This window comes from Populus trichocarpa, chromosome 11 (assembly GCF_000002775.5).
Source record: "Populus trichocarpa isolate Nisqually-1 chromosome 11, P.trichocarpa_v4.1, whole genome shotgun sequence".
In the NCBI taxonomy this organism is placed as follows: domain Eukaryota; kingdom Viridiplantae; phylum Streptophyta; class Magnoliopsida; order Malpighiales; family Salicaceae; genus Populus; species Populus trichocarpa.
The window spans coordinates 12,799,837-12,818,593 of NC_037295.2; the positions used below are offsets into that span (position 1 = coordinate 12,799,837).

The following is an 18,757-nucleotide window of genomic DNA, read 5'->3' on the forward strand; positions in this document are numbered from 1 at the left end:
TTTGTATTTTCACACAGGTTTTTTTTTTTGTAATTATCAAGGTCATACGAGTGGTTTAGTATTTTCACGTTGAGTTTTTAATTTTTTAATCAGAAAAGTTATTGATGTGTGGTAAGCACATACGCTAACGAGTGGATAATGTCTGCATCATTCAGACGATAATGATGGCTAAACTTGATATTTCACACTCTCTTTGGATGTGCTATTGTGTTCTTTCCCACCTAATATGACATGAAATGGCATATGATAATTGAATTGTCACTGGTATTAGTTTTTTTCTCTCTCTCTCCTACCAAGAGTTTAGGGTTAGATAGCTAGTGTAAGAAAATACACAATTAACCGAGCATAAAAAGGAGTAAAGAAAAAGGGTAGTAACTGAATATATGTATAATTAGCTGACATCACAGCTCAATGGCTTAGAAGAAATATAGAATGAGTCTCCAGCAGCTTCTCTTCTGCAGGACTTGTCTGAAATGCAGAAAATAATCCTGGCACCCATAGAGGCTTGTTGCATAGTATTTTTCGCTATATGCCTCCGCACTCCTTGTAAATTATTGTTTTTTGATCAACTAATAACTTGTACAACAAGATGTATTGCACTAATGAACCCGTTCGAGATTGCACAGCACCATTTCCTCGAGAGCTGATTGATAGCTAGGATCCCCGAGGAAGACATCTGAGATTCTGAATTGCAAGATCAGCTCTCTCTTTTGCCAATTCCTGTGCCCTTTCAATGCCACCACAGTCCATAACCAACTCAGTAGCTTCATCAAGAGAACCACTCTCACGGAACTCGGTCTTGATTATTTCTCCTAGTTTTGGTGATTGCTCTAGAGCAAATATTACTGGAGCAGTCAGGTTCCCCTTTGCCAGGTCACTGCCAGCTGGCTTCCCCGGCAGCTCTGCTGACTATGTAAAATCTAATATGTCATCCACAACTTGGAAGGATAGACCAAGATTCTTACCATATTCATACATTAGCATGCAAACATTACTGTCCACCCCACTAAAAATAGCAGCTCTGTCCACCCCACTAAAAATAGCAGCTCCTTTGGTACTAGCAGCAATTAAGGAGGCTGTCTTGTAGTAACTTCAAGATCACAGTCGAACAAGCTAGATTCCTGCTTTATTTCACCCTTTGCAAAATCCTTGATAACCTGCCATTGAGCAAGTACAATTGTAAATCAGCTTCAGTTACATTTTTTTTTAAATTAAATAATATATAGCATAGTGCAAGAACTCCAAGGTTATATCCTGGACTATAAATACTCGGATATACAGAATGGAGTTGCAGACCTACCGAACTGATAAGCTTAATGACTTCAATATTTTCAAGATTTGCTAGGTACCATGACGATTAAGCAAACATAAAGTCCCCAGCCAGTACTGCTACCCTTGTACCATAGTGTTGATGAACAGTTTCCTTCCCAACAAATTAGCAGCAGTGAACTGAAAGTCAGAGAAGGCCTTGCAGTAGGCCCAAAATTAAATTAGAAAAAAAAAAAAATGAAAATGCAAAATGCAAAATGCAATAAAGTGTGTAATAGATATTTCAGTTTTGCTACTCTACTTGATGTGATAAGTATGAGATCCAATGATCGCACGGTCAGTACCAGTGATTACTTAACAATTAGCATATTTCCTTCAGTTTTTTATCTCTGATTAGGGAGCAATTATTTTAACAGTGAAAGTAGTGTATTACATCACTTTGGATGTGCACATTCAAGCTCATCTCCAGTCAATAGGCTCTAGCTTAGTGACTTACATTGAAAGCAGGCTTCAGCTATCACTCATCGATGACATACTGACTGAGAAGTAGTGATGTATGGCTTAAGATCTCACTCACCTATGACATACTCTCAGATAAAGTGATGTCTCTCTTCAGATTCCCACAAGTTTATAGGCTTTTAAGAAAGAAAGGATACATATTTCATTGGATCTTCATACAATACAGTGTTCAAGCCCATTCAACCAAATATTTCTTCACAATCCCTGCTTGGAAGAATAATAGATAAATTCAGTTGCTGTTCTTAAGAGATATAGGATTCTAGGGCAATGAACAAGTCCAAATAATCAAAGTTGGCTTCGAAAAATCATAATTTTCATCTCACAGCTAGGTTGACAAGGTCTAACTAATAATTAGGACGTTTAATCTATGGTTAGCCAACCCTTTCTATATATATGTGTAGGACAATATACAATAAAGGACCTCACAACAGTTCGTTGTTTCCCGGATTTCCATGAAATAGGGGTAGAGCCAATGTACACAAGATGACCATCTGTGGATTTTCAATCGTCAATACTGGCAGCCCAATCAGCATCTGTGAAACCATGAATAGACAAGGGAGAATCCTGAGTGATGTGCAGACCATAGGTTGCTGTAGCCTGGAGGTAATGCAGGATTCGTTTAACAGCAGACCAATGATCTTCAGTAGGGGTATGCATAAATTGACATACCTTGTTGACTGCATAGCAGATATCAGGTCTAGTGAAGGTAAGGTATTGTAATGCCCTAACAATCTGTCGATACCATATGGGATCAGAGTAAAGAGTACCCGGTACAAGTCCTAATTTGGAGGAGGCAGACAAAGGAGTATCAAGTGGTTTGCACGAAGTCATACCTGCGTGTTGGATGATGTCCATGGCATATTTATGTTGGCTTAATAAGATACCCATAGCAGTAGATTTAATTTCAATGCCCAAGAAGAAATGAACAGAGCCTAAATCCCGAAGCTTAAATTCTGATTGCAGCAAAGTAATCAATCTATGAAACACAGCTGAGTTACTCCCGGTTAATAAAATATCATCAACATACACAAGCAGGTAAATCATGGCACCATCGAGAGAGAGAATAAACAGAGAAGATCACCATTGGATGCTTGAAATCCAATAGAGAATAAAAACTCACTCAACCAGTTGTACCAAGCGCGAGGGGCTTGTTTCAAACCATACAGAGATTTATGGAGACGACACACATGAGACGGGAGTGCAGGATCAACAAACCCAGGCGGTTGCGCCATGTATACCTTTTCCTGAAGAATGCCATTCAGGAAAGCATTATGAACATCCAACTGATGAATGGTCCAACCATATGAGACAACAATAGTGAGCACAAGGCGAACCGTTGTAGGCTTAATCATTGGACTAAACGTCTCCAAATAATCAATTCCTTCTTGCTGAGTGAAGCCGCGGGCAACTAACCGTGCTTTATATCGGGTGACCTGACCATCAGCATGTCTTTTAATCTTGTAAACCCATCTACTGCCAATCGCATTCATAGACGGATGGGGGGGCACCAACAACCAAGTCTGATTAGAGTAAAGTGCCCGAAGCTCCTCCTGCATGGCAGTGTGCCAAGTCACATACCTGTTGGCGTCCTTAAATGTCAATGGTTCCTGCTAAGGTAAGGTCGCGACTCGTGAGACAGCCATATGTTAAGATTGGCATTTTTTTCTGGATGCGGGCGAAGCACCATAAGATGGGTGCGAGCCCGCTGAGATGGAGAAGAGACAGTGGCAGGGATATGCTGAAGATTGAATTTAGACAGATCAACACATACGTTAATTCCACGAGGGGAAATAGAGGAAGAACCTGCGGTTGAAGGACTCAATATAGGCGCAGACCGTGAGGGAGACCCAACAGAAGAAACGCCCATAATAGGGGAGCTAGCAGCAACGTTGGGCAACGCCTATGAGTGTGACGAATCTGAACCTGCAGTTGAAGAATGATCATAATAACATGCAGATAATGGTAAGTGAGCCGAAGGAGGTGTAGGGAGTGTAGAGGGCAGTGGTGAAGGAACTGGAGAGGGTGGCATGAGAGGATGTAAAGTGACGGGTATAGAGAGAGCAGAGGGCTGTTTGGGTGTTGCTGCCATCTGTTCAGTTTTATCAAGAGGAAAAATATTTTCATGAAATCGGACATGACGAGCAAGATAAATTTGTTTGGACGACAAATCAAAACATCGATAACCGAGATGAGAGGTACTATATCCTAGAAAAACACAAGGAGTTGACCGAAAATCTAACTTGTGAGCATTGTATGGACGAAGAAAAGGAAAATATAGACACCCGAAAGTATGAAGAAACGCATAATCAGGAGTCGATTTTAGAAGACATTCAAACAGTGTCTTATGATTAAGAACTGGAGTGGGCATGCGATTAGTCAAATAAATAGAACTTTCAAAAGCATAACTCCAATATTTAAAGGGAGCGTGACACTGCCTAAGAAGAGTAAGTCCAGTTTCAACAATATGTCTATGACGGCGTTCAACCATGCCATTTTGTTCATGAGCGTGCGGGCAGATCACACGATGATGAATACCAATCGTTTTAAAATATGTATTTAGTTTTCAATATTCACCACCCCAATCGGTTTGAACAGACTTAATTTTTAAGGAGAATTGGCGCTCCACAAGCGTCTGAAACTGATGAATAATTGCAAAAACATCAGACTTAGCAACTAAAGGATAAAACCATATAAATTTCGTATGAGCATCCACAAAAATAACAAAATAGCGAAAACCATCAGAGGACAATATAGGGGATGGACCCCAAACATCACTAAAAATCAAGTCAAGAGGAGCTCGAGTTTGATGACCCGTAGTTTTTAGAGTCAGACGTGACGACTTGCCCAAAGGGCACGCAAGATAATAAAAATTAAACTGAGTGGACGTACATGACACTTTATTTTTCACCCATAAATGCAAAATACGTGGACTAGGATGCCCAAGGCGACGATGCCAGACATCAACTGAAGTAGATAGACAGGTAGAGGAGAAAGCTTGAGGCAACGATGTTGCGGATGACGCGGACAAAACATATAGACCATCTCTACTCTTACCGGAAAGAAGAACTTCCTTTATCATGAGATCCTTAACATAAAATAGAGAGGAATGAAATTCAAAAAAGACGTTATTCTTAAGACAAAATTTTTAAACAGATATCAGAGGTTTTTGAATGGCAGGAACATGTAAAATATTGGATAAAGTAAACTTGCGGTTTAGTGAGCGAATTTTATAGTGAGCAATATTTGAGATAACAAGGCCTTTACCATCACCAACATGCAGATGATCATTTCCAAGATAAGGTTCTGAACTCGTCATACTAACAAGGTCCAGCGTGACATGATGATTTGCACCTGTATCAAGAAACCAAGTAACAAGAGTAGTGGTAGAGGCAGTATTAAATGCGAGATTAACATTAGCTTGCATATGATGAGTAGCCAACCGAGAACATTGTTGAGCAGTATGCCCATATTCATAACACAACTGACATTTTATATTGCGAGTATAACCACCAAAACGATTTCCTTGCTGCCCAAAACTACCTGTTGGCCGTGAGGAAGGACTAGAGGAGAACCAATTTCCATTTTGGCTAGATTGTTGACCCGAAACATAACTGTGAGCTGGTCCATTGCCACGATAATAATTGCTGCGATTGTTAGGTCTCCAGCCCCCACGAAAACGACCCCATCTACCAGGTTGATGCTACACAAAGAACGCAGGTGGCTGCTGCGTTGGAGTTGGTAACAGAGGAGCTGTTACAGATGGCTGGAGAGAGGCTTTGTGAAGAAACTCATGTGTAAGAAGGCTGCTATGGAGATTAGTGTAGGTGATGGGAGCATGCTTAGTGGACAAGCTGGTGACAAGATCCTTAAACTCACTGCGTAACCCTTGAAATACATACAAGTTGAATTATGCCAAGGAGATTGGTCTGCTAGCGGCAACAAGTTCATCAAACAAGGCCTTTGCCTTCTGCAAGTAAATGCTGGCAGAATCATCATTTTGTCGTAAATCCTGGAATGAGCCATGGAGCTATATAATTCTGAAATTTGAGGGAGAGGCAAGAGTTGTTTCCAGAGTTGTCCAGATGGCATGAGAGGTGTTACAATCCACAACCAAGTGTAGAACTTCCACCGAGAGAGAAGATAGGAGGGCACTCATGATTAAGTGATCTTGCTGCTCCCATGACAAATATGCAGGGTTGATAGAGAGTGTAGATGTCTCAGCAGATGCTAGATGTGAAGGGGGACATGGTGATGTGCCATCAACAAAGGAATACACGCCTTGGCCCAAGAGAAACGGTTTCATCTGCATCCTCCAATACAGGAAATTATGGTTGGAGAGTTTTAAAGAGACTACCTGGTGTGTGTTAGGAAGAAGGATATTTATAGAATGTGTTAAGTTGTGCCTTAGCCAACCTTCCTATTTATATATATGTGGCAGAACACAGCAATAACTGTAGGGATTACAACATTGGAATAATCCTATATTATTTTTCTATTCTGATATATACAAGCTATACATTCTATAATAAGGGATAATGGAGGCAGTATGGGATGCGCCATACATAACTGATTGCACCACAAGGGAGAAAGAAGATTGAAGAGCTGATGCAGCGGCAACAGACTGTTGAAGTTCTTGATTGTCCATGTTGCTAGGGAAGAGAAGTTGCAGTTTTGATTTCCTGGATGCTTGATGAGAAGTAACAGAGGAAGAAGATGAATGATCTCTACTAAGAAGAAACTGCTGCTGGCGAATATAATTAGTTGCAGTTTTATTAATTAATCTAATGACTACAACCGTAAAGAATCCAAACAAAAGGAATATTAGTTTATGTTGCATGAATTAATGATAAGGAAAGGGAATATTAGTTTATGCTGAGATTCTAATTTGTTTATTCTCATGAATTAATGATATGGAGATGTCCATTCAGAATTGACTTTCTACCACACAAACAATAAAAAAATATCACCCACCCCCTTCTAGGATCATTGAAACTTGCTTGGAAAGAAATGTTTGAAGGCAATAATATTTAATTGGTCTCTGCGCACATCACCTGCCCAAAGTCTTCGCCTTATCTCTCGCTCTCTGATCCATTTCTGGATTTATTTCTTCGTGTAAAAATGTCAATAACAGTCACTTCAATTCTAGTCTCCATTGTTTATGTTGCAGTGCTAAGATGGGCATGGAGGGTTTTGAACTGGGTTTGGTTTCGGCCGAAGAAGGTCGAGAGGTGCTTGAGACAACAAGGTTTTGCAGGCAAGCCTTACAGGCTTTTGTTTGGAGACTGGAAAGAAAAATCAGATATGTTGAAGGAAGCAAGGACCAAACCCATTGGTTTATCAGACGCTCTTCTACCTCGTGTCATGCCCTTCCTCCATCAACTGGTCAAGGATTATGGTATTTCAACACGCAACCCTTTATTATCTCTCTCGTAGAAAAGATGATTTTTCTTGCTAGTTAAATATTTCTCCGATTTATTAAGAAATTCCTTTTGTTTTCTATAAGGCGCCAATGATTGAGAAATTAAAACCACTGTGCTGGCCGAATGTTTCAGCCGATTTTCTTATTTTATTTCATTTTATAGTGCTCTTGTGGACTACTCTCGCCTCAAACCTAGTTTTCTATCAATGGGAGAAAAATATATAGATTAAATTAATTACTTCTTAATTATAGTTTTAGAGAGTTATAATATTTTTAAAACAGACCAAGTGGGTATTAATTTTCAATATTCATGGTATGCGTATTTGATCTCTTGGTAGTGTTGGTTTCCTACTGGACAGAACAGTACTAATTACTAATAGTTGAAAACATTGGTTTCCAAGTCAGTATTGAACTTGTTATTAGTTGGCTAGAGGTTGTATAAATATAAATAAAAGAATTTAATATCGTATGTTTATTTTTACATTTCAAAAATATTTTTGAAAAAAATTAAAAAATTAAATTTTTTACTTCAAATTAATTTTTTGGTGTTTTTAGATCGTTTTGATGTCAAAATAAATTTTAGAAAATGAAAAAATATTATTTTGATTTATTTTTAAATGAAAAAACACTTTAAAAAACAACCGATATCACAATATCAAACAGGTTCTGAGAATATCTAGTGTGGTCGAAAACTAATAGTATTGTGTGCGTGGAGGAACAAGAAAAAAAAAAGAAGAAGAGTAAATTGTGACTGTGTTTATTGAATGGATAATAATAGTATATAGGTTGCATGTGATAATCTAGATGGTGTATAATGGGTGCATAGTGATTAGTTTAGGTTGTGTATAATATAACCTATTCGTGTTGTGAGGGTACAATTGTGTAGTTGTGTGGGGTAACTTGATTATTTTATGATTCAAAAATCAGATTCTAAATGTTGATTTATATTTAACAAAATTAATACTTTTGTATTTATCTAGGTATATTAAAAGAATCATAACTTTACGTTTTCTTGCATGTTAAAGTAAAGTTGCATCTAGAGAAGATTATACTTTGTCAACTCTATTGAGGTGTTCATAAAAATATAAAAATCTATTAGAAAAAGAAATAAAAATTCTCTTACAAGAATTTTACCTTATAGTGTGAAGTGCAATTTTTTCTGGGTTTGGATTTCTTTTGTTCATATCTCAATTTGAGCCTCGTGTATTTCCCTCAACAGAAGAATATATATATATATATATTTTGATTAATAAGTATGCTTCCTCTGACGATGCAGGTAAGAATTCATTTATGTGGGTTGGGCCGAAACCAAGAGTGAACATCATGAACCCTGATCAGATAAAGGACGTATTCATGAAGATAAATGAATATCAGAAGCCCTCGCACCCGCTGTTGAAACATCTAGCATGTGGACTTGGAAGTCACGAGGGTGAAAATGGGCTAAACATAGAAAGATAATCAACCCAGCATTCCATCAAGAGAAGCTAAAGGTGATCATGATAGTCTCAACTTATTTGCCTATAAGCATCCATGCTATTCGATTGCCTTGAATGAGTATAAAAATGATAGCATGTTGTGCTCTCATATATATAGCTGTAGTATAAAACTTTCGATGATGATATATTCTGTTTTACAGCTTATGATACCTGCGTTTTCCGAAAGTTGTAGCGGGATGATTAACAAGTGGGAGAAGCTGGTCTCTGTAGACGAGGGCTCATGTGAATTGGATGTCTGGCCTGATCTTCAAGGCTTAACATGTGATGCTATTTCTCGAACGTCGTTTGGAAGTAATTACGAAGAAGGAAAAAGAATATTTGACCTCCTCAAGGAACTTACCGATCTTACAGTTCATTTTATAATAAAAGCAATTGTCATACCAGGGTACAGGTAACTCTTTATTCTGTTTTTGCTGGACATTACAATTCAGTTCCTTCAAGTTAGTCCTTGTTCAATGAGATATATCTTAAAAGTAAGAAGCAGAACAAATCCAAATCTCTTGACAACATGTTCATGGATTGCATGTAGGTTTCTGCCGATCCCATCTAATAGAAGGCTAAAAGCTATTGACAAAGAAATAAAAGCTTCTCTTAATGCTCTCATCAACAAAAGAGAGCAAGCAATGAGTGCTGGTGAAGATGCAAAGAATGACTTGTTGGGTTTACTTCTGGAATCCAATTTTAGAGAAATACAAGAGCATGGAAATACCAAGAGCGTCGGAATGAGCATTGAAGATGTGATTGATGAATGTAAAATATTCTACGTTGCTGGACAAGAAACAACCTCAGTTCTTCTTACCTGGACCATGGTTTTATTGGCTCAGTATCCGAATTGGCAAGCACGCGCAAGAGAAGAGGTTGTGCAAGTCTTTGGTAACAAAAAACCAGATTTCGATGGGCTAAATCACCTTAAAGTTGTGAGTATTTCTCTGCATTTGCAACTGAATTCTTCTACATCAATATTGTCTTGTTATTGTTAAGAACACAGAGCATTCTTGCATTTAAAATGCAAGCTTAGGTATCCTTTGAAGAAAAAGTAAGATAGCAGAAAAAAAAACGTTCATGTTTTCTTTCGTTGAATTATTAATCGGCCAAAATGACGAGGAAAAACAACCAACAGATGAGTACGCAAGCAAGCTAGGAGGTGACATCTATATACATTAAGAATGAGATTTACTAGCTCTTGGATCAACATAAAGATTCTCAATTTAGTAAGTTGAAATGGCATGCAAATGATCAAAGTGGATATATATGCGATATTTTATTTTATCAAAGTGGATCGCATCACCTTTTTAATGGATTCTTACCATGTAGTATCATTCTCTCTTTTGATGCATGTTACAGGTTACCATGATTTTGTATGAAGTTCTTAGGTTATACCCGCCGGTAATTATGCTTAATCGAGATGTTCATGAAGAAATAAAGCTTGGAAATTTGCTATTACCTGCCGGAGTGCAGATCTCGGTGCCAACAATCCTCCTTCACCAAGATCATGAACTATGGGGTGATGATGCCTCTGAGTTCAAACCAGAGAGGTTTGCTGAAGGTGTTTCAAAGGCAACAAAGAGTCAAGTCTCATTCCTTCCATTTGGATGGGGTCCTCGAATATGCGTTGGACAAAACTTTGCTTTGATTGAAGCAAAAATAGCTGTGGCAATGGTTTTACAGCTCTACTCTTTTGAGCTCTCTCCGTCGTATATTCATGCTCCTCGCACAGTCGTAACTCTTCAGCCACAGCATGGTGCTCCCATGATATTACGTAAACTCTAAAATGTTTATATGTGACGGGTAAGAGTTATCCCAGGGTATAAAGGAGGTTGGATCTCCCAATAAACCAAACCAAAAAGAAAACCTCTAGTTTATAATATTATGTGCAAATTATGTTATGATGTCCAATGACATATTTGTCATATTAATCACAACATTATAGTACCGTACGTGGGTTGTTTTGCTGTAATCATAGTAGATTACTATAATAAAATTGCATATTTTCTTTTGAGTGGAAAAAAAAAACCTACTCGAGGATGAGGATGGGGTGTTTTGATCTTATCTACTAGCTCATTGATTATTAAAAAATTATTTGGGGTGTAAATTTTTTTTTTTTTAAACGGTATAAAAACTCTTTTATTCCCGGAGTCAACAAAACTTAGAGCTATTGACTAAATGTATTTTTTATGTTTTGATTTTTTTATAAATTTTTAGATATTTCTTTACTAAGATCAAAAAATTTTAGGGCTATTAGATAAGGGTTTTTTTTTGTTTTTCTATTATTCATATGTAATAAAAGTATATTTTTGGCCCTAAGACAAAAAATCAGGTATGTATTTAGGAGTATTTTTGTATTTTTGTCCAGAACCACCACAGTAGCTTCATCAAGAGAACCACTCTCACGGAACTCGGTCTCGATTATTTCTCTGTACTGGAGCAGTCAGGTTCCTCTTTGCCAGGTCACTGCCAGCTGGCTTCCCCGGCAGCTCTGCTGACTGTGTAAAATCTAATATGTCATCCACAACTTGGAAGGATAGACCATGATTCTTACCATATTCATACATTAGCATGCAAACATTACTGTCCACGCCACTAAAAATAGCAGCTCCTTTGGTACTAGCAGCAATTAAGGAGGCTGTCTTGTAGTAACTTCAAGATCACAGTCGAACAAGCTAGATTCCTGCTTTATTTCACCCTTTGCAAAATCCTTGATAACCTGCCATGAGCAAGTACAATTGTAAATCAGCTTCAGTTACAACTTTTTTTTAAATTAAATAATATATAGCATAGTGCAAGAACTCCAAGGTTATATACTGGACTATAAATACTCGGATATACAGAATGGAGTTGCAGACCTACCGAGCTGATAAGCTTAATGATTTCAATATTTTCAAGATTTGCTAGGTACCATGACGATTGAGCAAACATAAAGTCCCCAGCCAGTACTGCTACCCTTGTACCATAGTGTTGATGAACAGTTTCCTTCCCAGCAAATTAGCAGCAGTGAACTGAAAGTCAGAGAAATTAAATTAGAAACAAAAAACAAAATGCAAAATGCAAAATGCAATAAAGTGTGTAATAGATATTTCAGTTTTGCTACTCTACTTGATGTGATAAGTATGAGATCCAATGATCGCGCGGTCAGTACCAGTGATTACTTAGCATATTTCCTTCAGTTTTTAATCTCTGATTAGGGAGCAATTATTTTAACAGTGAAAGTAGTGTATTACATCACTTTGGATGTGCACATTCAAGCTCATCTCCGGTCAATAGGCTCTAGCATAGTGATTTACATTGAAAGCAGGCTTCAGCTATCACTCATCTATGACATACTGACAGATAAGTAGTGATGTATGGCTTAAGATCTCACTCATCTATGACATACTCTCAGATAAAGTGATGTCTCTCTTCAGATTCCCACAAGTTTATAGGTTTTTAAGAAAGAAAGGATACATATTTCATTGGATCTTCATACAATATCGTGCACAAGCCCATTCAACCAAATATTTCTTCACAATCCCTGCTTGGAAGAATAATAGATAAATTCAGTTGCTGTTCGTAAGGGAAATAGGATTCTAGGGCAATGAACAAGTCCAAATAATCAAAGTTGGCTTCAAAAAATCATAATTTTCATCTCACAGCTAGGTTGACAAGGTCTAACTAATATGCGAGCCTGTTGGTCATCCATCTATTAGAACCCTTCTCTCTTCAGCCTTGGACTGGCTCTGCAAAACTCTAAACAGGGCAAATGGAATTAAAACTTATAATCCTTGGATACATTTCATGAAGCTTTTATATTTAAATCTTTGCATATGTCTAGAAATACTCATTTAGAAATTCTCCAAATGAAGCTAATTTAGGGAGCACAACCATGATATATGTTCTATAAACTGATCTTTTAGTTACAGTAAGACACAAGACCTTATCCAATACAGATTATAAAGCTGATAACCGGATTGAGTATTCTTTCCATCAAGCATGCTGTACAAGAATATCTGTAAGCATATTACAATAACCAAATAGAGTTTGTTGTCTGTTACCATTCCACAGCTACAAAGACCTCAGCGCTATACAAATACTAAGAATAGAGCATGCAAACTGTAAGTGGGCGTTGGTGACTAACATTAGATCCTTGTTCACTGTAAGTTTTAAAATAGCTTGGGTTTTTTCAATAAGCATGTGTTGGTGAATGATGCAGTGACATTAATGAGATTTTTCAAGTTGCTTTGATGTGAAATTCGAAATCCTACCTCTTCACATGTCACTTTCATCCAATACATCGTCATGTATTAAACTTGCAGTGTGGATCATCTCAATAATCTCTGCTAAACGCCGATGTTCAGTTGTAAGTTCCCTGCAAAGCAGAAATGCAATATAATTTTTCTATTCCATTCAGCACCATACGAAGCCCTTAAAATACTGGATAAAACTTACTTCAACCCGACTACTTCTGCCGTGGCTCTTGACACTAGAAAGACCAGAGCTGGTCACATTCTCTTCCCACCAGCACCAAATTTCTGCTCAGCTCCAGACATCAAAACCGTATTTTCTGCAGCAACAATCTACCAGAGCATCTTCATCAGAAATATAAAAGGCTGGATATAAAGAACAAGAAAAAACTATTCTGATCCAGTGCAAAAAGGTACATGACTCATCAATATAGAGGGTAATAGATAATAGAAAACACACAAGTAGAACATGGAAGCAGGTAGAAGTTCTTATGCAGTGGCCCTCTTTTGTGAACTCATCTTGTGCCAAAATAACCTTGTTTACTTGTACTTAAGTACAGATTCAGTGCTGAATTTAAATTTTTACGCACTACCGCTATGCCAACTTATATCAACTCAGAACATTTGAGGTGGTCTATCAGCTAACCACTAGTTAATATATTGGTAAAAGTTCATTCTTCATTGATCTACTAGGACATATTCTGTTAGGAAATCAAACACACATCAAATTTACGTGGTTCGGCAACTTGCCTACTCTACGGAGCTACTGGTTTGTATTAATCAATCAAAGAAACAATACAAACAAGGAGGAGGAGAAAAACACTCTTCTCTACTCAACTCACTTTCACTCAAGCTCTCTCTATCTTCTTCTGTCTGTTCTGCCGCACACCCTCAGCTCTTCAATGTGTCTATTTATAGACTAAGCTGGGAATAAAAGATCATGGTCACCATGAACTTCCACTTTGTGCTAAGTGGGAGATGAGTTGTTCCCACTAACATATAGTGGAGGTAGGGCATTGTTTGTCTCTATTATTCTAACAATCTTCCACTTGAAGACAAACAATGAAATTATCTTTTATCCTTGAAGACCAACTGAAGTTTTACACAATTTCAGTTTATCAAGTGTAACTCCTTTGGTTAACATGTCAGCTGGATTCTTGCTCCCACAGACCTTTTCTAACATTAGTTGCTCATTGTCCAGCAATTGTCGGATGAAGTGATATTTGATCTGAATATGCTTAGTCCTGGAGTGAAATGCTGGATTCTTGGCAAGGAAGATTGCACTCTGACTGTCGCTATACAAAGTACCCTTTCCATTCATCTTGCCCAATTCTTTTAGGACACTCTGTAGCCATACTATCTCTTTTGCAGATTCTGAAACTGTAACATATTCAGCTTCTGTTGTTGAAAGAGCGACGATATTTTGCAAGGTAGAACTCCAGGAAACAGCAGTACCTCCTAGAGTATATACATATCCTATAGTGCTCTTTCTACTATCAATATCTCCTGCTAGATCAGTGTCTACAAAACCCTCAAGTTTCAAACCACCAGCTTTGAAACTGAGACAAGTTTCCGGGGAACCTTTTAAGTACCTCATGATCCATTTTACCGCCTTCCAATGCTGCTTTCCAGGATTGCTCATATATTAGCTTACAACTCCCACTGCATGGGCAATGTCTAATCTGGTACAGACCATAGCATACATCAAAGAGCCGATAGCTGAGGCATATGGAATCTTATCCATGTATCTATATTCTAGCTCAGTTTTTGGTGACTGGTCTTTGCTGAGCTTGAAATGATTCCCCATAGGTGTACTTACTGGTTTAGCATTATCCATATTAAACCTGCTGAGAACCTTCTTGACATACTCTGTTTGTAAAAGCTTTAGTATGCCTTTGTCTTTATCTCTAATGATTCTCATGCCAAGTATTTGTTTAGCAGCTCCCAGATCCTTCATTTCAAACTATTTTGACAACTGTTGTTTCAACTTGTCAATCTCCTCAATGCTGGATCCTGCAATCAGCATATCATCCACATATAATAGTAGAATGATGTAGGAGTTGTCAAAATGTTTGACATAGCAACAATGATCAGCTTGGCATCTTGTGTACCCCGAACTACACATGAAGTTGTCAAACTTCTTGTACCACTGTCTTGGAGCTTGCTTCAAACCGTATAGACTTTTCTTTAGCTTGCAGACTTGGTTCTCCTTTCCTTGTATTGCAAACCCCTATAGCTGTTGCATGTAAATGTCTTCCTCCAAGTTACCATGAAGAAATGCTGTTTTTACATCTAATTGTTCAAGATGTAAATTTTCTGCAGCTACTATCCCCAGAACAATTCTGATTGTTGTGAGCTTCACAACTGGAGAAAATATCTCAGAGTAGTCAACCCCTTTCTTTTGTTGAAATCCTTTTACAACAAGTCTTGCTTTGAACCGTTTGCTTCAGGTGGTTGGTTCTTCGCCGGAGTTTCACCAGTGGGTTGCTCTCGTTTTCCCTTACACGATGGTATGTATAAAAACACATTTTGATAACTTTGATTTCTGGGTTTGGATCCAACACCCTCTTTTTCAAGAACAAGCTCTGATACCAGTTGTTAGGAAATTCCAGAAATCAAACACACATCAAATTTACGTGGTTCAACAACTTGCCTACTCCACGGAGCTACTGGTTTGTATTAATCAATCAAAAAAACAATACAAACAAGGAGGAGGTGAAAAACACTCTTCTCTACTCAACTCACTTTCACTCAAGCTCTCTCTATCTTCTTATGTATGTTCTGCCGCACACCCTCAGCTCTTCAATGTGTCTATTTATAGACTAAGCTGGGAACAAGAGATCATGGTCACCATGAACTTCCACTTTGTGCTAAGTGGGATGAGTTGTTCCCACCATGTGCTTCCACTTTGTGCTAAGTGGGAGATGAGTTGTTCCCACTAGCAAATAGTGGAGGTGGGGCATTGTTTGTCTTCATTATTCTAACATATTCTACTACAAGCAAACATTGACTATTTACTGATTAAGCATCATCCTAACATTCAGATAAATCATAATGCATCTTTCTATGGAATGAAGATGAATGAGCATGCACTTGAGCCAGGAACCAAATTCTTGAGGAAGAGACTGAGGAAGAAGAGCCAATTCCCAGCAAAATAAATTACATACAAGGATAACTACCACAGTCACAGACTAACACAACAATTCAAGATGGCATTTTGAAGCAAAACCACATCCGTATTCCAAGAATCAACAAATCATTATTGGCATGGAAAAACTCAATAGCACAATAGCAATAACTACGTCCTAACATATGTCTAACTACACAATATCTAACATGTATTAACTACTCAATAACAAATATCTAAAAAGGGCACTCACCGACCGGAGATTTTGCTTAAGAGTCTAAAGATCAGCAGCAACCACTTCAAACATATTTGTTAATGAAACTGGTTCTCTTGACTCTTTCTTCAAATTCAGAAGTACTGTGGGACCTTCAGCAACCCCTGTATCAAGCCAAAAATGAACAAAAATACCAACATTTCAAGCATTACAACATATTAAATCAATGGCAGGTGCTTTATTGATGGAGACCAAGCACTTAAATGTTATGTTAAGTAAATGGATTCACCAGAATCATAATGAATTAGGAAAGCACTAAACTGTGGTCAACAAAGAAATGGTTAATGAATGGCAACGACTTGCAAGGATTGACTTGGCGGCCATTTGTGTCTGATCGTTAGGGCTCTCAAACTCCAACAGCGCACCGTATCAAGGTAAGGAAATTTTCCAAATTAATGTAAAGATTTAGACTGGAAGAATAATTCTTTTATATTGAAAATAAGTTGAAAACACAAGACACTGAAAAGAAGGATTGATAAAAATTAGTGAGACATCTTTGCAAGATGGGTCCGAGCCGCAGAATATGGCACTGATGAATCATAGTGTTCTTTTGGAGGACAGTGCCTTCTGTACAAGTTGTTTCGCAATTCAGAGTGGCTCTCTCGGTGAGCTTCGTACTCTATGAGAATAAATATGCGCACATCATTAACAAATATTGATATTTCTACTAATTTGTACATTTATTTTATTTACAAGAAAGGGTCGTCGAATGCAACTACACCACCCAAAACTTGCCCTGTCGGCAATCTCATTTCTTCACAGAACTAGGAAAGGCAGGGGTCTTTGTTGAAGAAACTCAACACCTAGCAATATCTCGCCGGCAACAAACCATTCTCCTGGAACCATAATCCCTGTTACAACTCTTAGAAACTGACTTTGCATAATTCCTCACCGAATACCTATCTATTGAATCACTAGAGGAGCAGCCACAAGCCACCAAATGAAGTGTAGCCCTTCCAAAATCAAGATTACGGCAAGTCATTTACATCATTCTCAATAGCAACACCCCAAGAAAGCTAAAAAGAAACAATGTTTTGCTATCCAATTAAAATACCCAGATAAAAAATATTGCTCAATTTGTCATATAACTAACAGCCTTGAGAAACACATAGATTACTCGGCAGGTTGAAAGTGTTTTTTTTTTTTAAATAATTATTATTTTTTTAAATTAATTTTTTGTGTTATTGTTTTTAAATTAGTTTGATTTTCTATATAAATTTTAAAAAATAAAAAAATATTATTTTAATATATTTTCAAACAAAAATATTTTAAAAATAATTTTTATCACTCTCTTAAATATTTTTAATAAAACAATTGCAATTGCAATTTTATAGTGATTATTTTTTAAAATATTTTTTATTCATAAATACATCAAAATATATTAAAAAAATACCTTAATATAACCCATGAACACCAAAAACTATGATTTGATCACCAAACAACCATTCAATTTCTTTATCTTTTTTATTTTTTGATGATTTTTTTATTCTTTAAATTTAAAGATTAAAATATAAATAAAATAAATTTTTAGATTAAAATTAAAAATATTAAAACTAAAGGGACCAAAACATAAAAATAAAACAAATTCAAGCACCTAATTTTTAAAACCCGTTCTTCTTGTATAGTGGAAAAAAAAACTTGCTTTTGTTTTTAGAGTTGATCCCTGAAGATTAAATTATTTTTAAACAATAAAATCAAACTTTATTCTACCAAATTGTGAAATAATAGAGACCACACAAGAAATCCTAAGTTAATTGAAACAAATTTTTTTTTTTCAAATATCACTAAACATAATATTTAAGAATAAAATTAAAAAAAAAATCAATTACCAAAAATTATACAAAAAAATCTTGAAGAACATAAAAATAAAAAATAAAACTCACTGTTTCAATCTACAATAAAATACTAAGCAGTTTTAGCCTTTTCTTAATCTTAAGCTGAATTTTTTCAAGGCACATCAAGGCCTCTAACTTGTCTTCACAAAAAATCAGCTTGAGGACCTAACCTGGTGGTTCTTCTCAGTTCTGATCCTGAATCAAACAACACTTGCTGGTTGCTACTTTGCATCCGAATTCCCACACCCTCGCGCACTTCTATCATAGTTTATGTTTTGGGCTTTTGAGGTGTAAGTTTGCTGGGAGCTTGCAATTCAATTTTGGATCCTTTATCGGGAGATCAGCAATTAAATGAGGCCTGACAAAATTAGGCAAGAATGTATGTCAGACCAACTCTTCTGCTTCCTTGCAGCAATATATTTCCAGCAGACAAGCTGCCAGGAATTACTTCCTGGACCAAGGCTTAGGCATAGATGCAGTTGCTATAGCCTGCAAATTGACACAAAATTGTCGTAAGCATGACATGAAAATGTCTTCATTGTTGCCATGCATCATACATGTAGTAGTCCTTACTTGGATCAGTCTTGACAATGAGGCCAGA

The 18,757-nt window shown here is 37.1% G+C and overlaps 2 protein-coding genes and 2 pseudogenes across 3 annotated transcripts in view; 3 read left to right on the top strand and 1 right to left on the bottom strand.

Moving 5' to 3' along the window:
• LOC18103298 (cytochrome P450 72A15) overlaps positions 1 to 18,757 on the top strand; it is a 52,022-nt gene that overhangs the window by 22,739 nt on the left and 10,526 nt on the right. The window contains exon 6 of one of the 2 annotated variants that reach the window (XM_052445282.1): positions 10,520 to 10,554. The exons of the other annotated variant lie outside the window; for it this stretch is intronic. The gene's annotated coding sequence lies outside the window, so the exon portion shown is untranslated. Of the gene's footprint in view, positions 1 to 10,519; positions 10,555 to 18,757 lie in introns of those variants that run through there. 2 annotated transcript variants of the gene reach the window in all.
• Positions 1 to 18,757, top strand: part of LOC18103316 (cytochrome P450 72A397) — a 138,832-nt gene that overhangs the window by 1,731 nt on the left and 118,344 nt on the right. The window lies entirely within an intron of this gene.
• Positions 278 to 17,312, bottom strand: LOC18103302 (solanesyl diphosphate synthase 1, chloroplastic-like; annotated as a pseudogene).
• Positions 6,793 to 10,554, top strand: LOC18103301 (cytochrome P450 72A397-like; annotated as a pseudogene).